The 21,232-nt window shown below is 41.6% G+C and overlaps 1 protein-coding gene across 7 annotated transcripts in view; it reads left to right on the top strand.

Moving 5' to 3' along the window:
• Window positions 1-21,232, top strand: part of JADE2 (jade family PHD finger 2) — a 236,507-nt gene that overhangs the window by 91,113 nt on the left and 124,162 nt on the right. The gene's annotated exons all lie outside the window — the stretch shown is intronic.

Genomic DNA, 21,232 nt, shown 5'->3' with positions numbered 1-21,232 from the left:
TCTGCTATTTGTAAGGCCTCATTGGAGAGCCACTTTGCCTTCTTGCATTTCCTTTTCTTTGGGATGGTTGTTGTTGCTGCCTCCTGTTCAATGTTACGTGCTTCCATCCATAGTTATTCAGGCACTCTGTCCACCAAATCGAGTTCCTTAAATCTGTTCTTCAGTTCCACTGTATATTTATAAGGGATTTGGTTTAGATTATACAGCGGTGCCTCGCTTAACAGGCGCCCTGTTTAACGACAAAATCGCATAGCGATTAACTGTTTGTGAGCGCTTTTGCAATCACATTGCGATGTTCCCTGTGGGGGAAATCGCTTTGCGACGATCGGTACCCTGTTTCGCTTACCGATCATCGCAAAGCGATGATTTTTTAACAGCTGATTGGCTGTTCCAAAATGGCCGCTGGGTAAAAAAAATGGCCGCCTGCTGTTTTCTGGGACGGATTCCTCAGTTACCGGGCAGCGAAAATGGCCGCTGTATGGAGGATTTTCGCTTAAAGGTGAGTCTGAAGCCCATAGGAACACATTGAAGGGGTTTCAGTGCATTCCTATGGGCTTTTTAATATCGCATAGCGACGAAATCGCTTTTGCAGTGATTTTTGCTGCACCGATTATCGTCGCTATGCAAGGCACTACTGTACCTGATTAGCCCAGTGGTTTTTCCTACTCTTTTCAGTTTAAGCTTGAATTTTGCTATGAGAAGCTGATGATCAGAGCCACAGTCAGCTTCAGGTCTTGTTTTTGCTGACTGTATAGAGCTTCTCCATCTTTGGCTGCAGAGAACATAATCATTCTGATTTCGGTATTGCCCATCTGGTGATGTCCATGTGTAAAATTGCCTCTTGTGTTGTTGGAAAAGAGTGTTTGTGATGACCAGCTTGTTCTCTTGACAAAACTCTATTACCCTTTGCCCTGCTTTGTTTTGAACTCCAAGGCCAAACTTCCCTGTTGTTCCTTTTATCTCTTGACTCCCTACTTTAGCATTCCAGTCCCCTATAATGAGAACAATGTCTTTCTTTGGTGTCAATTCTATAAGGTGTTGTAAATCTTCGTAGAAATTGTCAATTTCAGCCTCTTCAGCATCGGTGGTTGGTGCATAAACTTGGAGTAAAGGGGAGTTTGGTCACTCACAACTCTTTGGTACTGTATCAGTATATGATACATCTGCACATTCGTATTTGTCACCTTTACATTGTGGCACACTTGCCACGATGGAATATGTGTATGTACAATCATGGCCAAAAAATATTGGCACCCCTGCAATTGTCAGAAAATGCAACCCTTCTCTCTAAAAATTGTTGCACTTGCAAATGTTTTGGTACTCACATGTTCATTTCTTTGGTTTGCGTTGGAACAACCGAAAAAAGAGAAGAAAAGTCAAATCTGATACAGTCCCACACAGAAACCCAAAAATGCACTGGCCAAAATTATTGGCACCCTTAACTTAATATTTGGTAGCACCCCCTTTAGAAAAAAATAACTGAAATCAATTGCTTCCTGTAACCATGTATGAGTTTCTTACACCTCTCTGCTAGAATTTTGGACCACTCTTCTTTTGCAGACTGTTCCAGGGCCTTCAGATTGCAAGGATGCCTTCTCCCATCTGCTGTTTGGAGATCTCTCCACAGATGTTCTATGGGATTCAGATCTGGACTCATTGCTGGCCATTTCAGAACTCTCCAGTGCTTTGTTTGTAACCATTTCTGAGTGCTTTTTGAAGTGTGTTTCGGGTAATTGTCCTGCTGGAAGACCCATGACCCCTGGTGGAGATGCAGCTTTCTGACACTAGCCACTACGTTGCACCCCAAAATACTTTGGTAATCATCAGATTTCATGATACCGTTCACATGGTCAAGGCATCCAGAAACAGCAAAGCAACCCCAAAACATATTTGAACCTCCATCATGTTTGACTGTAGGGACTGTGTTCTTTTCTTTGAATGCCTCATTTCTTTTTCTGTAAACAGTGCCATGATGTCCTTGACCACAAAGCTCTACTTTTATCTCCTCTGTCCACAGTACGTTCTCCCAGAAGGATTGTGGCTTTATCACATAAGTTTTGGCATACTCCAGTCTTGCTTTTTTACACCTTTGTATCAACAGTGATGTCCTCCTGGGTCTCCTATCATAGCGTCCCTTTGCATTCACATGGCGATGGATAGTGCGCGCTGACACTGTTGTACCATGTGTCTGCAGATCAGCTTGAATTTGTTGGGAAGTTAATCTGGGTTCTGTATCCACTATTTGAACAGCCCTTCACTGTAATTTTTCAGCAATTTGGCTCTTCTGTCCATGTCCAGGGAGGTTAGCTACAACCTCTTGATGATATTGTGCACAATGGACACAGGAACATTATACAAGAGGATTTTGGCTATTGAGTTTGTTATGCTTGTGGACTATTCTTCAGTTTTACTTATTCTTTTTCCCCCCTGATGTGTAGTGCTTGGCCCAGAACAGTTTTGTTTTTGTTTTGCACTAAAGCTTCTAGAATCTCCTAGTCCACAAACGTAACCTTTCCCAGTTTTGCTCCTGCCTGGCCATAGGATGATGTGTGATCAGTTTTGGTCACAGAAGATTATAACTAGGAGAAGTGATGTAATTGCTGCAATTGGAAAATGTACTGTCCCAGAGGTGTAAAAACCATCTGAATCTGTGAATGTCCTGGGCCAAATCTTGCATTCTCCACACCAGTACATATCCAAGAATGATTATGATGATTTTGATTATCTGAAATGATCCCTTGTCTTCTGCATGGAGGGCACTATAGCTTTATGGCCCGGTTGAATACATCAGTACAATTGGTCACCTTCATAATAAGTATCTATTTTAAAAGGCACAAAGAACAAGGAGATCCAGTAAGCAAAGAATCATTCCAGGATATTATGAAACAGCTTTTATGGGGAAAGGGATGCTACAAAGAGAAAGAGCATTGAGCATAACATTGTGGATCGATAACCAGGCAGATAGATGGTTTATATACGTACTGTATGTCATGATCCCATATTTTGCTCCTTTCCCAGCTGGTTTTTGGTTGTTCTTGAAGACTCTGAGATTAATGTCTGAAAAGAAAATATTGAATGCCCCCCTGGAATGCCACAGTTTCAGGGAACACCAGGCATACACGCCACTCTTCTGTTCATTTATTTATTTAATTTATATGCCGCCCACACTACCCAAAGGTCTCTGGGCGGCTTACAACATTTAAAATACAATAAAAATTTAGAACAATTCCCAATCTATCAGTGCACACAGGTCTGTCATGGCTCCAGTTAAAAAGGATGGTTCTTTAGAACAGTGGTTCTTAACGTTTGTTACTCAGATGCTTTTGAACTGCAACTCCCAGAAACCTCAGTCAGCACAGCTGGTGGTGAAGGCTTCTGGGAGTTGCAGTCCAAAACTCCTGAGTAACCCAAGGTTAAGAACCAGTGCATTAGAACAAAGGTAAAGACAGAATGGTTGTTCAGTCATGGACTTTTCCATTTTTCTCTTAGTTTGTAATTTTGAGAACAAACCAGCCAAGTTAGTGTTGAAATGAATTTAACTTGTCTGCATGACTTGACCTACACCACTTGTATTTGAACACTCAGCTGTTTCAGGGAATATAAATTCAGAAGTAACAAAGTTTAAGTAATGTGGTTATCTGCAGTGAAAGTTGGGTCAGCGGAGCATCATGAAGATTTTCAAAAGTAACACATTGAGTGGGAATTATTTGATATAGAGTCATTTTGAGAAGTGTTTCAAGAGTTACAGTATCCTGCTCTTTTATTGTTCTAACGTGTCTCCCTTCTGCCCCCCCCCCCCATATAACAGAAAGGCAACAAGTAATGGCAAGGCATTTTAACATCACAGAATTGTGTTTTTAGAAAAAATTGTATTGAGTTAGATTATGAGTTGCTGTGGAAAAGTAACATTCCAACCATTGTACTGTTCACACTGACGTTTCCCCTTGCTGGAGTCAGGAGTTGCGTGGTGATCAGATCAATCCTGCAATCAGTGTGTTTCTACCTTGTGATGTGTGAACCATGGAAAAGGTGGAGAGGGCAGCATAGAAACAGAAACCTCATTTCTAGTCTCACCCCATGCAGAATTTTGGGGAGATGTTAATAATGAACTAATTAATTTATTAGTTAATTAATTATGTGAGACATTTTCCAGAGCTTTCTAGTTGTAGACTACTCAGAAGTGGTTTGCCGATTCCTTCTCCTGGATTGTATGGAGACTACAGTCCATAAATGCTTATACCAAACACAGTGGTGCCTCGCTAGACAGTTACCCTGTATGACAGTTTTTTCGCTAGACATTGGCGTTTCCTATGGGGGAATTTTGCTGGACAATGTTTGGTCCCTGCTTCGCAAATCAATTTTCGCTAGACGACGATTTTGACATCTCTCTCCGTGCTCGCAAAACGGGTGTTTTCGGGACCTAAGCTTCCCAAGACAGTGATTTAAACAGCTGATTGGCCGTTCGCAAAGCGGCTTTCCTATGGCCGATCTTCGCTAGACAACGACGATTCTTCCCCATTGGAACACATTAAACAGGTTTCATTGCATTCCAACGGGGAAATGCTTTTCGCTAGACAATGATTTCGTTAAACAACGATTTCAGTGGAACGGATTATCGTCGTCTAGCGAGGCACCACTGTAAAATTTGTTAGTCTTTAAAATGCCTCAAGACTCCTTGATATTTTTGAAAGATTGAGATTAGTCAAGATTACTAATAAATTCCATGGATCCAGCACCCGGATCTGGAATCATGCAGATCTAATACTGATTCCTCTAGAATTTAGGCCCAGTGTGAACGACCTGTATTGCAGATGCCCCACCATAAATGGTCCTTCCCTGTCCACCTCACCTCACCTCAGAACAGTTCCTTTTCTGTTAGTGACAAGAGGTGATAGAAAAGTGCCCTCTGTGGTGGTGCACTGCAATACAGCTCATTCCCACAGGAGAGTTGATCTTGTGACCATACAAGCACCTGCCCCATCTATATTTTCCTCTTCTTCTTTTCAATGTTTACTTGTATCCACCGCATTGCTTTGTGCTCACCTAGACATTTTTGATGCTTTCCATCTGAGCCAGTCCAACAAATGAGACGTACTGCATATGAGGAAGCAGATTTGTGCTTCTCAGATAGATCTCATGTTGTGGGAAATGCCTGCTTGCAAAAGATGGGACGTCAGTGCCTCTGGCTGTAATTTAAGGGATCCTGATAACACATGAAAAGTTCTCATAGGGCAGTTTTCTGTACATCCCAAGATGAGCTCTCAGAGGTTTCCTGTTCTCACATCCCTTATTAACACAATTCTGAGATGACTCATCTCTGCCTTAGTTTCTCTTGTTACTCCCACCTCTGGCATGAACTTCAAACAGCTCCAAATGCAAAGCTCATAATATACCAGACTGTGGTAGTGAAGGAGAATCTCCTGCTTATTGCTTCATTTTTGCAGGTACAGACCTTGCCCCATATAAACCTGCAGGATCAGCAGTAGTGTAGCTGTACTTTTCATGATAATGGCAGACATTAGAGTTTAAAACAGTATGCCATCAGACACACCTTTTTTTAACCTTGAAATAATTGATTACGTACTATGGGGAAAAATCACTTCTTGCTGTTGGGCTCAAAGTAGATGCTTAAATTTAAAAACAAAATTGTACCATTTTAAGAGACTAACGATTTTCCTAATGTTCCTATATTTTACTTGAACACTTTTAGGTTAATAATGCATTTGTTCTTTTAATGTTCCCCTTTTCAGTGTTTTTATTCCCTGCCCGCCTTCCTCTTTGAGCCCATTTGAAAAAAAAATCTCTCTGTGCACAAGCGATGAGTCACTCCTTTCCAGCGACATTTTCTACCCCCTCCAATGGTTATGATCAATTCTTTCTGTTCTCTTATCTCCCTGTATATATCATGCTGAACTTTTAAAGTTCAAAAGTGTTATCTTGTTCTCTTGGTGGCAGGTTTATCTCAACATAAAGTTGTTTTCAGCTCCTATTGTTCCTCTTTTAAAGTTAAGAACACTCATTCAGGGCTTTTGATGTTCATTCTCGGTATGTCACATTAAATTCCTCTCCTTTTGATTGCAAACCAGGAAGATTTTTACCATTTTGCCTGACATATGCAGCTAACATTTGGGGAAAAGTGTAGGATTGTGCCTGTCAGACCACAAGAGCAGAGGACACGGGAGTTATACACCGAGTGATTACCTGTTATCTCCGGGTTGAACATCTGAGAGGTAGGAAGGACATACTTCCAAGGCTTTACATGACAGGAAGGATTTAAATCTCCATACTTGTCTCTCTATCATTTACTTGTGCAACAAAAAAAGAAAGTTTTGAGGAAGGTAGTATGTTATATATTGGATTGTAAGTGCATGTGTCATAGCTCCACATATGTAGCATTCCTGAGGTCAGTAGTCCCAGAGGAGAAGAAATGCTCCCAGAAACCCCTCCTGTTTGAGAAATTTGAATTATCCTAGGAAACAAAATGGTATGGAGTTTGTGAGGATGGGTGAGTGACCTCCTGGGATCTCTGAACCACACATACTTACCTCTGAACCACACATACTTACCACACACAACTTCCATGCCATTCCCCCTCCCCTTAAAAAACAGGGGTTTTAAAACAAAAAAGTCCCTTTGTGGCCCTCTAGTGGCCACAAACACACACCCAGGTACACTTTTTAAAAACTAGAGGGGGTGCTGTGTGGATCAAAGTACTGTAGTATGGAAGAAGTGCACCCTGTAACCCTACAGGACACAAGGAATTTATGAGCCCCAAATTATTTTATAAAATGGGGAGAGTGTGTATGGCTGCATTGGAGGTTCACAAGTTCCCTCTGCTTTATTGCATATATTCTCTCTTTCCTTCCATGGTTTGCTCAGAGTACGGTCACTGTGTATCATTACTTCTGTATGAGGAAAAAACCGATGTGTGCCCTTATAGAATTTCTCCAAAAGAAAGGGAGTCACCTATGCCGCTGACGGGAGGGCCACCCACCCTCAAGACCTCCGTCTTGTCCAGGTTCAGCCTCAATCCAGAATAAGAAATACACTTGATGATTGAATCTAGTTAGCCATGGTTAACTTAGCCATTGTTCATGTAACTACAGGCATAGTGCTACATCACAGTAGAGTGAGTAATATAATTCATGTGAGTAAGGGAAGAAAGAGGAAGACGAATCTAATAACCCCCCAACCAAGCAATGACTGCAATAAAAAAAAACCAAAAATAAACAGCATAGTAGGCAATCATGTAAGGAGGGTATCCAGAAAAGCTTCTCTGGAAAGATGTGCTTTGGTTGTCGTTTGGAATGCCAGGAGGGGACGGGCCTGCGCTATATCCACTGGCAGTGCATTCCATAATGTGTCAGCCACCACTGGGGAGGCCTGATTCTTAGTAATAGATTTCCGGGCCTCCCTCAGGTTGGAAACACATAGCATCATCCCTTGAATGAAGCAGGTGGAATGGGTGGACGATCTCAGGGAGAGACATTCCTACAAATAACAAGGTGCCAGAGAGTTAAGGGCCCTATATGTTAACATTAATACCTTGAATTTGGCACGGAGGCATACAGGCAACCAGTGCAGATAACGTCAAGACTGGGAAGATGTGATCATACTTTGATAAACTCAAGTCCAGCCTGGGTGCCACATTCTGTACTTTTTATGGCTTCCATACCACCTTCAAGGATAGCCCCATGTAGAGAATATTACAGCAATCAGTCCTCAAGATTACTAATGGTTGAACTAGCACTGTTAGGGATTTCCTGTCCTGACAGGTGTGCAATCTGCCTAAGCTGGAAAAAGGCAGACCTAGCAACAGCCAAGATCTGTTTCTCCATAGTAAGGTCCAGCAGCACACTTAAGTTGTAGACCTGGTCTTTCAGGGGGAGTGTAATACCATCCATGTCAGGCAAGGAACTCCCTAGCTGGGCAGGATCCATCCCCTCTCCAGCAGCAGGATCTCTGTCTACTCAGGATTCACTTTCAATTTGTTAGCCCTCATCCAGTTCATAACCGAGGACAGGCAGCTCTCCGAGATCTGGACAGCTTTCACTATTGAAGATGTAAAGGAAAGATAGATCTGTGTGCCATCAGCATATTGACTACAGTAAATTCCAGATCTCACAGCAGCCTCATATAGATGTTAAACAGCATTGGGGAGATGATGGATCCCTGTGGGTTTGTTATACTTTGAGGGATAATCTGATAGTTCTGTGCCAAAACAAACATTAACACTAGGCTTTTTTTTACATTTCTTTTTACATTTACTCCCTGACCATTTGAGGTTTGTGAAGTGCCAAGGAAGTGCAAACAGATCATAATTTATGTACATTTGCATTAACTAGTGATCCTTACATTTAATACATACACACAAAAGATCTTGTTGGTATGGAAGCTCTAGATTCTACAAAGAGCTTATTTGGAAGTTTGAAAAAAATGATGGTTGGGTCATAACAGATGGTCTTGTCCAAGCAAATAGAGATAATATAACTTGCTTTTGAATCTATGACTCATTCCTTAAGCGCCTCTGAACTTGCTATGCCAGCCTTACCAAAAGCAGCTAACAGGAAAACACACAAAAATGTCTTGGCTGACATTTCCCACTTTCATCTGAGCTGTGAGGTAGACAGAAAACCGAGAGATTTGCATGGTATCCTTCCTTATTTAAAAGAAAGCAGTCAATGTAAGAAGGCCAGTCTTCTAGAATAACTGTTTTCTGAACATGGTTAAAAAGAAAGAAAAGTTGTATAGACCATATAGCAGGAGAAGGAAAAGGAAAAACGTGTTGTCAGAAGAGGACACCTATCCAGAGAATATTATACGGCAGGTGAGACTAACATTAGGCACAATACTTTCACATTTATAATTAGAATGGGAATCATAGTGAGTTACCACATGGTACAGATGTGAAGATGAATTAATAATTGTACAGCGTTTCAGTCTTGAAAATGCTACAGCAATGGCTGGAGAATTGTATACTACTAATAATTCAAAACATGGGCCTCTACTTCGCAGCTTGGGCTGTCCATCCTACTTGTTTCCAGGGGATTATTCATGTCTAAACTGTGGAACTTTGCCTTTCATGTGTCTCTGTTATAGGCATTGTTATCCTATTTACTGTATAGCAGGCGGTATTCATTTTGATAGCTTCTTTCTGTTTCTCTTTTTTAACAGTCTCAAATGATTTCACAGTATTAAAACCTAAAATGAAATCTGTGGGAGGAAGTAGTAGTAATAGTGTACATGTTTATTTGGTCTCTGTGGTGCCTCATTCATAGGTGATGGTAAGGAACACAATATCCATGGGATATTGATGAGTTTTAGATTTCAAGAAGATTTAAGTATATCTTGGCATTAGGCTTTGGCTGTGCTGCCCTGTGCCAGAATGTAAAGCCCCAGCTTTGCTTTCGGAAGCTAAGATGGAGGGAGGATACTTATTTTGGCACTGGCTCTCAGAACTGTCCCAGCAGCTCAGCTTCCAAGCAGCCAGAGTTGGAGAGCCTCAGTATCAAAACAACAACTCCGAGAGAGTGGGACTGAGCACCAAATCCAAAAGGCCCGGACTTCCTGCATCTGGTGTGGGAGCAAGGTATTCTATCGCACACACACACCCAGCCATGGGCGGACAGGACCTGCCTCCTGTCCCCAGCTCCAAGGTTTAGGGGAAATCTGGGTTTCTCACAGGGGTTTAGAGGACAAAGGAATTTGTCCCATTCTAAACAGGATTGTGGATCCTGAACACTTACAGTTTTATTTTAAAGCATCTTCTTAATACTGAAATTTGTTACATCAGTAAAAATGCTAATATTTACAAGGAAACTTCTGTGGTCATCCCAAAATCACTTTCCTGAGCAGTTAAGGGAGAGTCCTAAGGGGGAAAACAACACGTACAGAATGGTAATTATGTGTTCAGTTTTCCTTTTTATGTGGAGCCTCCATTGTGTGACTAGGGAGAGCTGGTTGTGACTGATTTTGCCACCAATGGGTGGTGATAGGTCTCACAGTGGAGCCCCTTCCCCCACTAAACGAGGAACCACTTACACAGTTATTTTACAGACACGTGTGTGTGTGTGTGTGTGTGCATGTGCGTGCGTGTGCGCGCGTGCGTGCGTGCGTGTGTGCATGCGTGCGTGCATGCAGCAGTTGGCTAGATTGATTTATTTGTGCATCCCTTTGAGTTTGCTCGTGTTCTGTCTTACAGGTCATTGCATTGACTCGTGGTCAAAAGTGGCAGTGGGATCTTGAGGCACAGTATCGTCAGGCAGCAATAAAAGGGAAGGGGCTTGCTTTTTTGGCCAAGCAGAATGGGTCATTTTAAAGCTGTCGGGGGGGGGACTCAGTGTCTAGCATGACAAGCTGTTCTTACATTCATCATCTAAATGTAAGAACATTCATTACATTCACCAATTTGACCTAGTACCTAGAATTTCAGAATCATGTTTCATGTCTAGAAGGCTTTGGCCATTACACCTCATCTAAATGAAGTTCAGAAGAGTGCATATGATGCAATATTTCCTGAAACTGTCCACAACTGCTCAGTGATATGTTGGTCTTACTTGTTCCCAGAGCATCATCTTATATCTGTTGTGGTATGAATGGTTTTATCATGTTGCTACGTGGATTTTCCTTAAAATGGTGTTTCTGATTTGTGCTTCAGATAGTTACAACATTGTGAGAAACTCCATGTTTTTATATTTTTCTCCGAACCGCTTGTAAGAAATACTTCAGATAACCATGTCATTCCACCAGGAAATTAGTGCTCAGCATACTCTGGCCGTCTCCTGTCTTCTCCTATATCCTAGTGATCTGCACCTTGAATGGCATTCTGACATACTTACACTGAGAAACACTGGGAAAGGTTGTGAAGAGAGCAGGAAAAGAGGAAGACCGATTATGAAATGAATTGACTCCCTAAAGGAACTACAGACTTGAGTTTACAAGAGCTGAGCAGGGCTGTTGAGGATAGGAGTGTGGCGTTCAGCTCTGCTCTCACCTGTCCGTCATAGCTGGGCAGGGGAACCTCAGCCAATGAGAGGACGGAGGGTGGTGCAGAAGTGGGAGGAGCTGGGTTATATAAGGTGTGTGTGGAGTTTTGGGGGAAGATCAGTTTGAGAAATGAGTGATTAGATTGATAGAGTGAGTGAGAAAGTGCCTGTCAGTGAGGGGAAAGTCTGTGTGAGCCAGTGTCTGAGAAACAGTGATTGTCAACTTGATTTTATAACAGTGATTTACTCCTTTTATTTTGTGTAATCAATAAACCTTTTATTTGTTTTGAAAAGAAACACCTGTCCTTTTGATTTAAAGGATAGGTTGGTGGCAGCAAGTTTTTGAAGAGAAGTACTGGGCACTCTTATAGGCCTGGATGGGTAGAGACTTGAGAGTGGCCCGCTACAAGGAGATTTGGAGGTCTCTCATTAATGGGGTCAGCATAGGTCAGAAGCGACCTGGCAGGATGTAGCCATCATCACCACTACCTTTCTTACAGGAATTCTGCTCACCTTATACTACTGACGTTTGCTTTGCTAGTAGTTTGGTTATCCAAGAGTTTTAGGTTTTTTGGTAACTCAAGTATTTCTTCCCCTTCATTTCTTTCTCTCCTGGTTTTTAGTTCCAAAACTGTAGAATTAAAAGCCGTAAAATGAAAACATTGTAATTATTTTAACTAACAAATAATGATTGAAAAACCCTTTTTGGCATGTTGAGGTGTAAACCATCCTGGATGTATTGACTCCTGAAACTGTAGCAGAGTGGTAAGCTGATTGTTTTCCTGCACAGTCGGATTTCTAGCTGCTCTGTGACAAGCTTTTCCTGTGATAAGTTTTCAAGCTTTCATCTGTTTTACTCTTTTCCCCTCAGGGAAGTGTTTGAGAGAAAGCCATGGCATAGTTTAAACATCTGACAGGAGCTAGAAACACACAACTGTATGAGCGTGCCATACATCCCATGCCTGCTGTCCTTAACCAAAGCAGCGTTGTCTGTTTGTTTGGATTGACCAGAATGAGTGTTTAGAATAGCTTTATTCCCTGGGCTCCAGACATTTTAGCACCCAAGCTCACCACCCGACTTGGCAGAGCAATAAGCAAAGCAGCCAGCAGTGAACATGTACAAACAGGAAGGGTGTAGGTGCTGAAATATATGAGGTGGCTTTTCCGTTCAAGAGCACAGCTTTGGAGATGGAAGGAAATGGAGAAAGGGAAATCCAGAAGGTTTGATTTCTTGAATCTCTGCTGTTTTTGTGGAGTGTTTTGCTTCTGCGGTAGAATAAGACATCAAAATAAACAGATGTCTGAATGAAGGGCTGACTCTTACTTAGCACTTTGTACTCACTTTGCATAGGTATAAATATACTTCTCAAGGACAGCGAGTCCAAGCATCATTTGGAAGAGGGATGCTCTCAGAGAGAATCCAGTAGCTGTAGCCAGTGGAAAATAAGCAGTCCATCCACTATACTGCCTGCCATTTAAGGGTTGGGGTAACAGTGGTTCATTCTCCTTAAGGCACCCTTTAATGTGATGAGGGAGTCCGAATGTATCACGGCACCCAATGTATTTCAGTGATAATTCAAGCAGTTTTGGTCTTCAGGTCTACAACTCAGAGGAGTTCTGTTTTTAAAAAGACAGCGCAAATTTTGATCTACAGGATCCAAAGTTGAGTGATTAGGTCCCAATACTGACACAATTTCACCCCAAGCTGTGAGGCGTATGTCTCTGGCCTAAAAAGAAGGCAAACTGGAATGGCTTCCATCTTGCTGAGGCAACACTGGCAGAGACATTTTTAACTGGAAATGGTGCCTTGTGCTCTCTGAGGTGTCTAGCAAACGAGAACAGCATTTTCAGGCAGTCAAGTTTGGACTGGGAACATCAAAGGCCTTCCCTGCTCTGCCCTCAGAGGGTGGTGGCAAGTTAGCTGAGCCACTTTGCCAAGCAGTGGTAGTGGCTATCGGGTATTCTCCATCCCGTTCCAAGGCATAGAGCCCAAGGTCTATGGCAACTGACGTCTGTTTTGCTTTTCAGTTATTAGCCCCTGCAGAGAGGCCACCCATTTTTTCTGTGTGTGGGAACGCAGGGCTAATCCATTTCATATTGCCAAGCAGAGTGGCTGGCACAGACTTCCGTCCAGCTGCATGCTTTCAGTGAGAGCAAAGCCAAGCCTTCTTCAAGCAGTGAGGATGTAAGCATAAAATAACTCTAAAGGCATTGTGCAGAATAGGAAAACTTGAGAGGTTTGAGGAACAGGCGATGGTACCGAACTGCCTTGCGGGAGGGGCAGGCATGAAACTGATTCTTCCCGCCCCCATCAAATAAGAATGCCAGTTTTAAAGGATTGAAATTGGAACTGCTGTAAGGATACCTGGGATCTCGCCCCTATTTCTCACCCCACCCCTCACTTGTAACTGAAATGAAGAAGCAAAGCAAACAGAGGCCAGAAAATTCAGCTCGGCACTTAACTGAATCCATTATTCTCAGTCTAAAATCTTGGTCCCCTCTCCCTTTTTCCCAGGGCTAATGAGAAGAGCTTTACACTTATTACATGGATATTGTGAAATTCTGCACACTTCAGGAGACTTCCTTGGAAATGAAAAATACTTTCCTTTTTGCGTAGCCTCCCGTCAGCTTTGTGTCAATACTGGAAACCTTCTGCTGTGCTTGCAGTATAAACCAGGATTCTGTGAGTTTGAGGACAAGGACTGTTTTTAGTTCTATCCATTTTATGACTCGCGGGTCAATTGCTTATGTTCTCAGCTATCAAATGGACACTGTGATATTTATTTTACGAGAGTGTCAAGAGGCTTCATTCGTGTACATTTGTAAATTAGGCGCAGTGTATTATTTATTACTGCTAGATGAGAGTCTGCTGTCTTAATTAAGCTGTTAATAGCTAGCCATCATACCCCAACCCTACCCTGTGGCTTGACATATGGAAAAGAAATGCTGTGACAAATAAAACATCTCTTTGACGTGTTTTGCCTTAATCTAGCAATTTCCTATGCCTGTATGAATTCCCAGTTGCACAGAATGGTTTCGTATTACAAGCAGGTTTGAACATTATGGTCCTTAGCTTGAGCAGATCCTTGTGATCCATTGACATCAGTGGATTTGTTTGCACAGGTACTCAAGTGTATGAAACAAGGAACAAATGGAGATCTAGACAGGAACATCTGTGGTTCAGAATATGATACAGAGGACTGAGACAAACTGAATGTGAGGGCTTGGGGGGGGTTGTGTGTTTTGTTTGTTTAATTGCACAGCAGTGAGATGGTTTTATGCTTGCTGATAGTTGGGAAAGGCTTGCATGCCTGGAACTTCACAGCATGTTCAGTATCTTGTTAGGTGTCATTAAGTTGTTCCTGATTTACAGCATTACTAAAGTAGACAGAATATTGGACTAGGACTCAGGAGGCCTGGGTTCGAATTTCCACCAAGCCATGGAAACTCCACCAATCCATGGAGGAGTATAACTAGTAAAACCACTCCTTAAATTTCTCACTTACCTTCAAAGTCCTATTAGAGTCGCTTTAAGTTGTTTACTAATTGATGGCACCTAACAACAACAATGGGGTTTTTGAGGCATATGAGGTGTTTAAGGAGTGATTTATTGTTGCCACATACACACACCCCTATGGGTTTTCCATGGCCAAATGGGGCTGAGAACCCAGATCTCCTGAGTCTTATTCTAAACTCTCCATCCTGCCTTACTTCCTCAGTATCTTAGTGTTCCCCAAGTCCAATTGCATCCAGACAGACAGCTCTTAAATTTGCCTGTCAAGAGACATTGTGGAGCTGTTCCACTATTCCCTCTACAATGGTTTTTTAATTGAATAAAATAGACAGGAGAAGCAGTGGGAAAACATTGAAAGGTTATAAATGGACATGTATCCCACCCACCTCTCTGTTTTGTGAATGAAGCAGGATGGCTGCACAGTAAAAGCAGCCGTAAGCAGCCTCAGCTGGAAGCAGCCTCTTAATAGTTTTAACAGATGAACCCCCCCCTCATAATTTAAATTAATGTCAGCAACTTCTTTCAGACATGTTTATTAAAGATTAATAAATGGGCACTGATCTCCATTTCTGCTGTTGTGTGTCTGTAAGTCTTAAAAGACCTCGAAATGATTGAACACTTGTTTGATTCAAATGTTTACATTTGCAACATGAAGACAGGCAGAACCGGTCGGTGTCTAGTGATTTCTCCAAAGGGAACAGTCCACTTGTATTTAAGTGGAGGATCTTGCTATGTAGCCCCCATGATCTGTCCTAAATACAGTGTTGAGCTGATGTTGCAGCTCTCAGTGTCTCCTTAAAACCACTTCTGAATGGTTTCCAGCCTCTACACAAGATTTTGAACTCTGAAAAGATGAGCTGCAGTGGTAGGAGAGGACGCTTCTGCTTCCACCTGGATTCAGTTTCCCTGTTCAGCCAGCAAAAGTCCAGAACTGGATGCTTCTCCCTGTATTTCATGCGGTCATTTGATGAAGAGGAGGAATCTTCTATGTATAATCAGAGTGATCCATGTGACATCCCGCTCCAGTGGTTCTACATATCACAGCTGCTCTGTGAATAAGTCACGCTATAGGAAGAACAACAGAAGAGGCTTTTGAACTCCTAAAGACTGGTAGGTTAGTTGCAGGACAAGCTTTCACAGTGCAGAGGCATATTAAAGGAATCTTCATGTTGCTTTTGCAAAATATAAATCTCATCATTTTCTTTCTGAAGTGGATACCTGCAGAACAGATCACATAGGTGAATGAAACGTGGCCATTGTGTTTAATCAAGTCAGGTCAGAGGATTTAATGGAAGATTAACAAACTAAAGGAGTTGCCATTGATCGCGAGAGGCTGGTTCTGGAGGATAGTCCACTAAGGAGGTGGTTGTAACCTTGAGTTAAAACACAGATAAATTTGTCTGTATTGGCATTTCAAGGCTCTCTGTTCATTTTCATTTTAAGAAAAGTAATTAGAATTTGAATATAGGACTTAGATTGTAATTTAGTAATTTGCCTGCAAGAGTGCTTGACATCCTAACCGTTCAAGGCATTGTGGAAATGGAGCTCACAGGACTGATCATCTCGTAATCACACAGCCCTTTCTTTTGTGCCAACCTTTGGCTTTAGCCCGCACACAGAACAGTGCAGCTATGGAAACAGAGGGCTTAAGTCTATGGTGATGACATCGCAGACTTTGGACTACAGTTCCCAGAATTGTAGGAGCTGGCATGGTAGATGGCAGCAGTGAGCAACCTGCAGAGGTCAAGGAGCTATGTACGGATTTATTTGGACCTTGGAGGCCCACTCCTATAATCCCAGGCCCTGCCTCCCCCCACCCCCAAATATTTTTCTTACAAATATTGGGAAGCCTTTTTTACTGGAAAAAAGTCCATGCATCCCGGTGACCCAAATATGTGGGTTTTTTATAATGTGTTTAAATTGGAAGATGGAGGGGGTCCCCGGGGTGCTGATTGCCTCTCAGAATGCCTAGAATCCTCTGCCAAGCCCTGTAGAGAACAAAATGGCACACCTTGAGCCAATGTTTTTTCCCATTTAAAAAATGGGATGTGCCTTTGAGCTGCTGGGGGGTACATAAGAAGTTTGCAGGCTGTGTGTTACTTGCCCTGGGCTATGGCTGTGCTGTCTTAAGGATTCTAGGAACTGTAGTCCAAAAATTAACATTTCTAAGCCCTAGAGATAGCAAATTACAAGACAGTAATGTCTGTTAAGGCACTCCTGTATCTAATTCAGCATCCCACCTGGAACACCTCTGATCCTCCTGATTTTGAAAGCTAATCAAAGTCTAGCTTGGTTAATACTTAGCTACAACATCACCAGGGAACAGCAGGCACATCTCCAGGTAGAAAGGATCCCCTCTGAAAAACTGAAGAGATACTGCTGACAGTCAAGAGTTGAGAATACTGGACTGGATGGACCAGTGGTCTGAATCACTATTTTAAAAAATTCCTTTATTCCTCTTGCACTGGGCACAGACTCCATACCCAGCGGTGCTTAAGTCTTTCCCCTTGCTAATACAGGAAGGACCAGATAGCTCTGTTATGTTCTAAGCAGTGTAGATTTGATTTAAATTTTTTAAATTTATTTTTTGACAATGTAAATAAAAACTTATTTTTAAAAATTTAAATTGTGGTTTAAATCAATTTGAGGTTTTTAAAAACCACCAATTTTTATTCACCTTGGTTCTGAAAACTGCAGCAACATAAATCCTTGCTTGCAGGTTAGGTACCTTCTCAGTACTGGGTCTCAGGACCATAATGTTCTGTGAGCGCATTCTCTTTGGTGTTTGTAATTTTTTTCAGAGCAATATGGTAAGAAATAGTTATTCCATATCCTGAGGTATAAAAAGCTCTTGCAGCATGAGACTGAGAGATGAAGATTTATTTCTCTCTGCTGGAAAGTGTCCTGCCTCTAGCTTCAGCATTGCTTTGCTTCCGATTTCCTTCTATAAAATGATAGTTCTAGACAGAAGCCCTCAGGGGACCAACTTGCCCTATTAATCATTCGAGAGTGGGGTCACGCACAGCTTTTTCCAGCCACCAGCACTTTGAACATTTACTTTTAGCTAGTGCAGTGGCATCTTTTGAGCTTGGAAGTAACTCATTTTACTAATGAGTTACTTCGGTAATGAGCTGTATTTTGCGGCAATGGGCTGGAACAAATCATTGACTGTAATGTATCACCTTTCATGGACCGAGGCCAGGATTATCTGCCCCTTACCTGTTACTGTTTAGCCAAGGGGAATGAGTGGTGTTTGGCCAGAGCAGTGGAGAAAGAGGAAGAATCACAAAGGTTGTGATTCTGCCTTTCCTGCCTTTCTTTGTGGGTGAAATGTTAAGCAGGATTGAGGGACAGACAAGATGACAAGGGGAGTTAATTGGCTGAGAGAGAAATGGAGACTGGGTGTATGAGAAAAGCCTGTTGCAGACTTTCCAAATGAAGGTGAAGCCTGTTCACCTCTGTGAGCTGCTTCCACTTGCAGGTTCACCAGCCACTTCTTTCAGGGTGATGTAGAAGACTTTGTTGACTTAGAGCCTGGAACCCTGATGATATTGTTTAGCGTTTTTTGGGGGTGGAGACCTTTTCTGTTTGTGTTTGTGCTTAGAATGATCCATCCTTCCTCTCTAAAAGTTGCCCTGTATCTTTTATTTTGGGTTCTTTTCGGGTGTGCCTCTTTTGTTTCCACCTGTTTTTACTATTTATTGTGTCCTGGTACTTTCACTTTTGCATGGAAGAGAAAGCCTCTTTCATGTTTCCTGATGGTGTTTCCCAAGGATGACAACTCAAATCACAAGACTCCCTGCCTAGTTGGACCCAAGTTGCACTGGCAACTCAGCTCCTCCAACTCATCACTTGCAACCTGACTCACAACTTAGCACCAAGGAACCCCTCCTTTTTTTCCTGTGTGTGTGTGGGGGGAAAACTTGTTTTTAATAGGGACTGAGACTTGGGTCTTGGGACTCAAGATTTGGATTCAGACTCAGACCCAAAGACTTGCCAACATCCCTGATGTTCCCCTTTCATGTTTTGTGGCACTCCAGAAGCCCTAAGAACCCTTCAAAACTGCTCCAAAAAAGCAGAGGCAAAGCAACAGATTGTCATCAGTCTATTCTAAAAGCAGGCAACAGTACCTGAGAAAGAAATAGTAATTAGACCTATGGAAAAAAATGCCTCACTCATCCACCAGCCAATTCAAAAAGCAGTAAAGCATCCATAAAAAGATAAGGAACAACAACAACAGTACTGTATGAGCATGATATTGTCTGGGACTGGACAGCACAATAGGCCGGGGGGGGGGAGGCAAGGAGGGTATATTTTAAGGTTCATGTATTTCCTTTTAACACAAAATTGTCCAGCCCCTAGAAAGAGCAACCAGAAGTGGTGAAGGCTATATGTGATCCATAGGCAGCTCATGTCTGCTTCTTTAGAAACATTGCTCAGGAGGAGCTCTGTACTCATTCTTGTGACTGCTTTGTCCATCATCCTTTCCTACTCTTAAAAATTGGATCTCTGGGAAATTGTCACCATGAACTCCATACAAAAAGCGGAAAAAGAATGCCATGTACAAATGGGAGAGAAATCAAGGAGTTGTTACTAAATAATTACAGAAGTACCCTGTTTCCTTGAAAATAAGATCTAACCTGAAAATAAGCTCTAGTATAATTTTTCAGGATGCTTGTGATATTAGCCCGACCACAAAAATAAGCCCTAGTTAAGTGAAACCCCACCCTCCACCATTGTGTAGCAACCAGAATATGACATGACTTTATTTGAATAAACATAGATTGTTGTACATTTAAAAAAAACACCCCCTGAAAATAAGCCCTAATGTGGTTTTTGGAGCAAAAATTAATACAAGAACCTGTCTTATTTTTGGGGAAACACAGTATCGGAGTTTGTGGAAAATTACCCTTTTAGACTACAGCCCTCCAAATTCCTCTGGTGGTGTGTTGTTGTTAAGTGCTGTCAAGTCACTGCCTAATAAAAGTATTACCCACCTGTGGTTTATGAATATTGTTATGCTCCCAAGAATCAATCCAGCTACCTTGGTTTTGGGGCCTGAAACAGTTAAACTGTTCAGTCTCTGACCATTGATCTTGTTTTTAATGTGAATGCAACTTAGGATGTATATGCAGAATGATATTTGCACTTCTGTGCCAAGCTAAAAATAAAATACTTTTCAGAGCCCAGTGCTTTCTGAGCATCATCAGTTGGACACATTTTGAACTATCACCTGTTGCAAGCTGGCTGTTTTGTAAGCAAGTTATGTAAGTAGGATTAATAAAGGCTTACAGCCTGAGCATGCTGTGTAGCTGGATCAGTTCAGATGTTCTTAGTGGCAGTAAAAAAGAAACACATATATTTCGGCTTGATCAATTTGCAAAAGAACACTAAGCTTTCTATTTAAAGCAGCTGCCTCATGATTTAACACAGGCTGTACTGATGCCATGATATCAAGAGACTAACAGCATTTCAGGTGGAAATCAACAAGAACAGCATTTTTGAAGCCTTTGTCAGACCTTTAGAGTTGAATTGGGTCTGCCGATTCCTAAGGAGATGTTTCTTTAATCCAATACATTTTTATAGCAAATACCTTATGTAGAAGGTGAAGAAGAAGGCTTTCAAAGTATCAAAGACCCTGTGGAAGAAGCAGTATTGATTGATTGATTGATTGATTGATTGATTGATTGATTGATTGATTGATTGATTGATTGATTGATTGATTGATTGGATATTTACAGTGTAATATACTGGATATATAAAATAAGACCTAGGCAGCCTGGATTCAAATCGCTGCTCAGTTATGGAAACTCATTGGGGTGTGTGGAACTGGTAAAACCACTCTTTAATTATCTTACTTACCTTGAAAGCTTTATTGGTGTTGCTCTAAGTTGGTTTTGACTTAAGGGCACATTACAGTAACAAAGATTTTTGAAATTGAATATTAATAGAATAGAATACCCATGAGAAGAAACTAACAAAAACACTATGTTCTAAGAAACCTTCTGAAGCAGGAATAGCAACTGCTTCAGAATTACTAAAATATGAAGTATTTTATATTTATATTTATATTTATATATTTTATATTTATATTCTAAAATATGAAGTATTTCATATTTTAGAATATAAGTATAAGAAATATAAATAAAAATATTTTTATAAAATAATAAATATAAAATAAAATATAAACTGAATAGAAATAAAAAAAATAAGGTGCTGAACTACTGACATCAACATGAATTGTTAAGTACTAATTTAAGTCCCATTGCTTTCCATTTATTTTCCACAGTGATGGTCTAAGTGGGGCCAACCTGTGGGCATCCAAAGACAACATGAAGCAAACCAGCACTCCTGGGCACCCCAAACTTCCCCACCAAAAAACCCAACCAAACAAAAATGTCCTCTTGTGCCTTCCAGCTGGAATGGGACGCTATGACGCCATAGTTTTGATCCAAGTCACGAGTCTCAAATATGAGTTCCAATTAAAAACAAGCTTTCTTCCCAGGGGGGTAGTGGTGGAGGAGGAGGAGAGGGTGGATTCAGAGTCATGAGTTGAGTCCAAGTCATTGAAGAAGAAGAATACCTGAGTCAAGTCACCGGTGCAACTGAAGTCCAACTTAATAGCACGGCCAGCAACTCTAGTCCTCATCCCTACCATCAAGTCTGCCCCCGTGAGGGTGGTGAAACCAAAAGAAAGGCCTCCCCTGATGCTCTGAATGCCCTTGCAGGCTCA

The sequence above is a fragment of the Pogona vitticeps genome, chromosome 2 (genome assembly GCF_051106095.1).
Source record: "Pogona vitticeps strain Pit_001003342236 chromosome 2, PviZW2.1, whole genome shotgun sequence".
NCBI classification, from domain to species: Eukaryota; Metazoa; Chordata; class Lepidosauria; order Squamata; family Agamidae; genus Pogona; species Pogona vitticeps.
The sequence above is the reverse complement of the archived record's forward strand: the minus strand, read 5'-3'. Positions and strand labels throughout refer to the sequence as shown.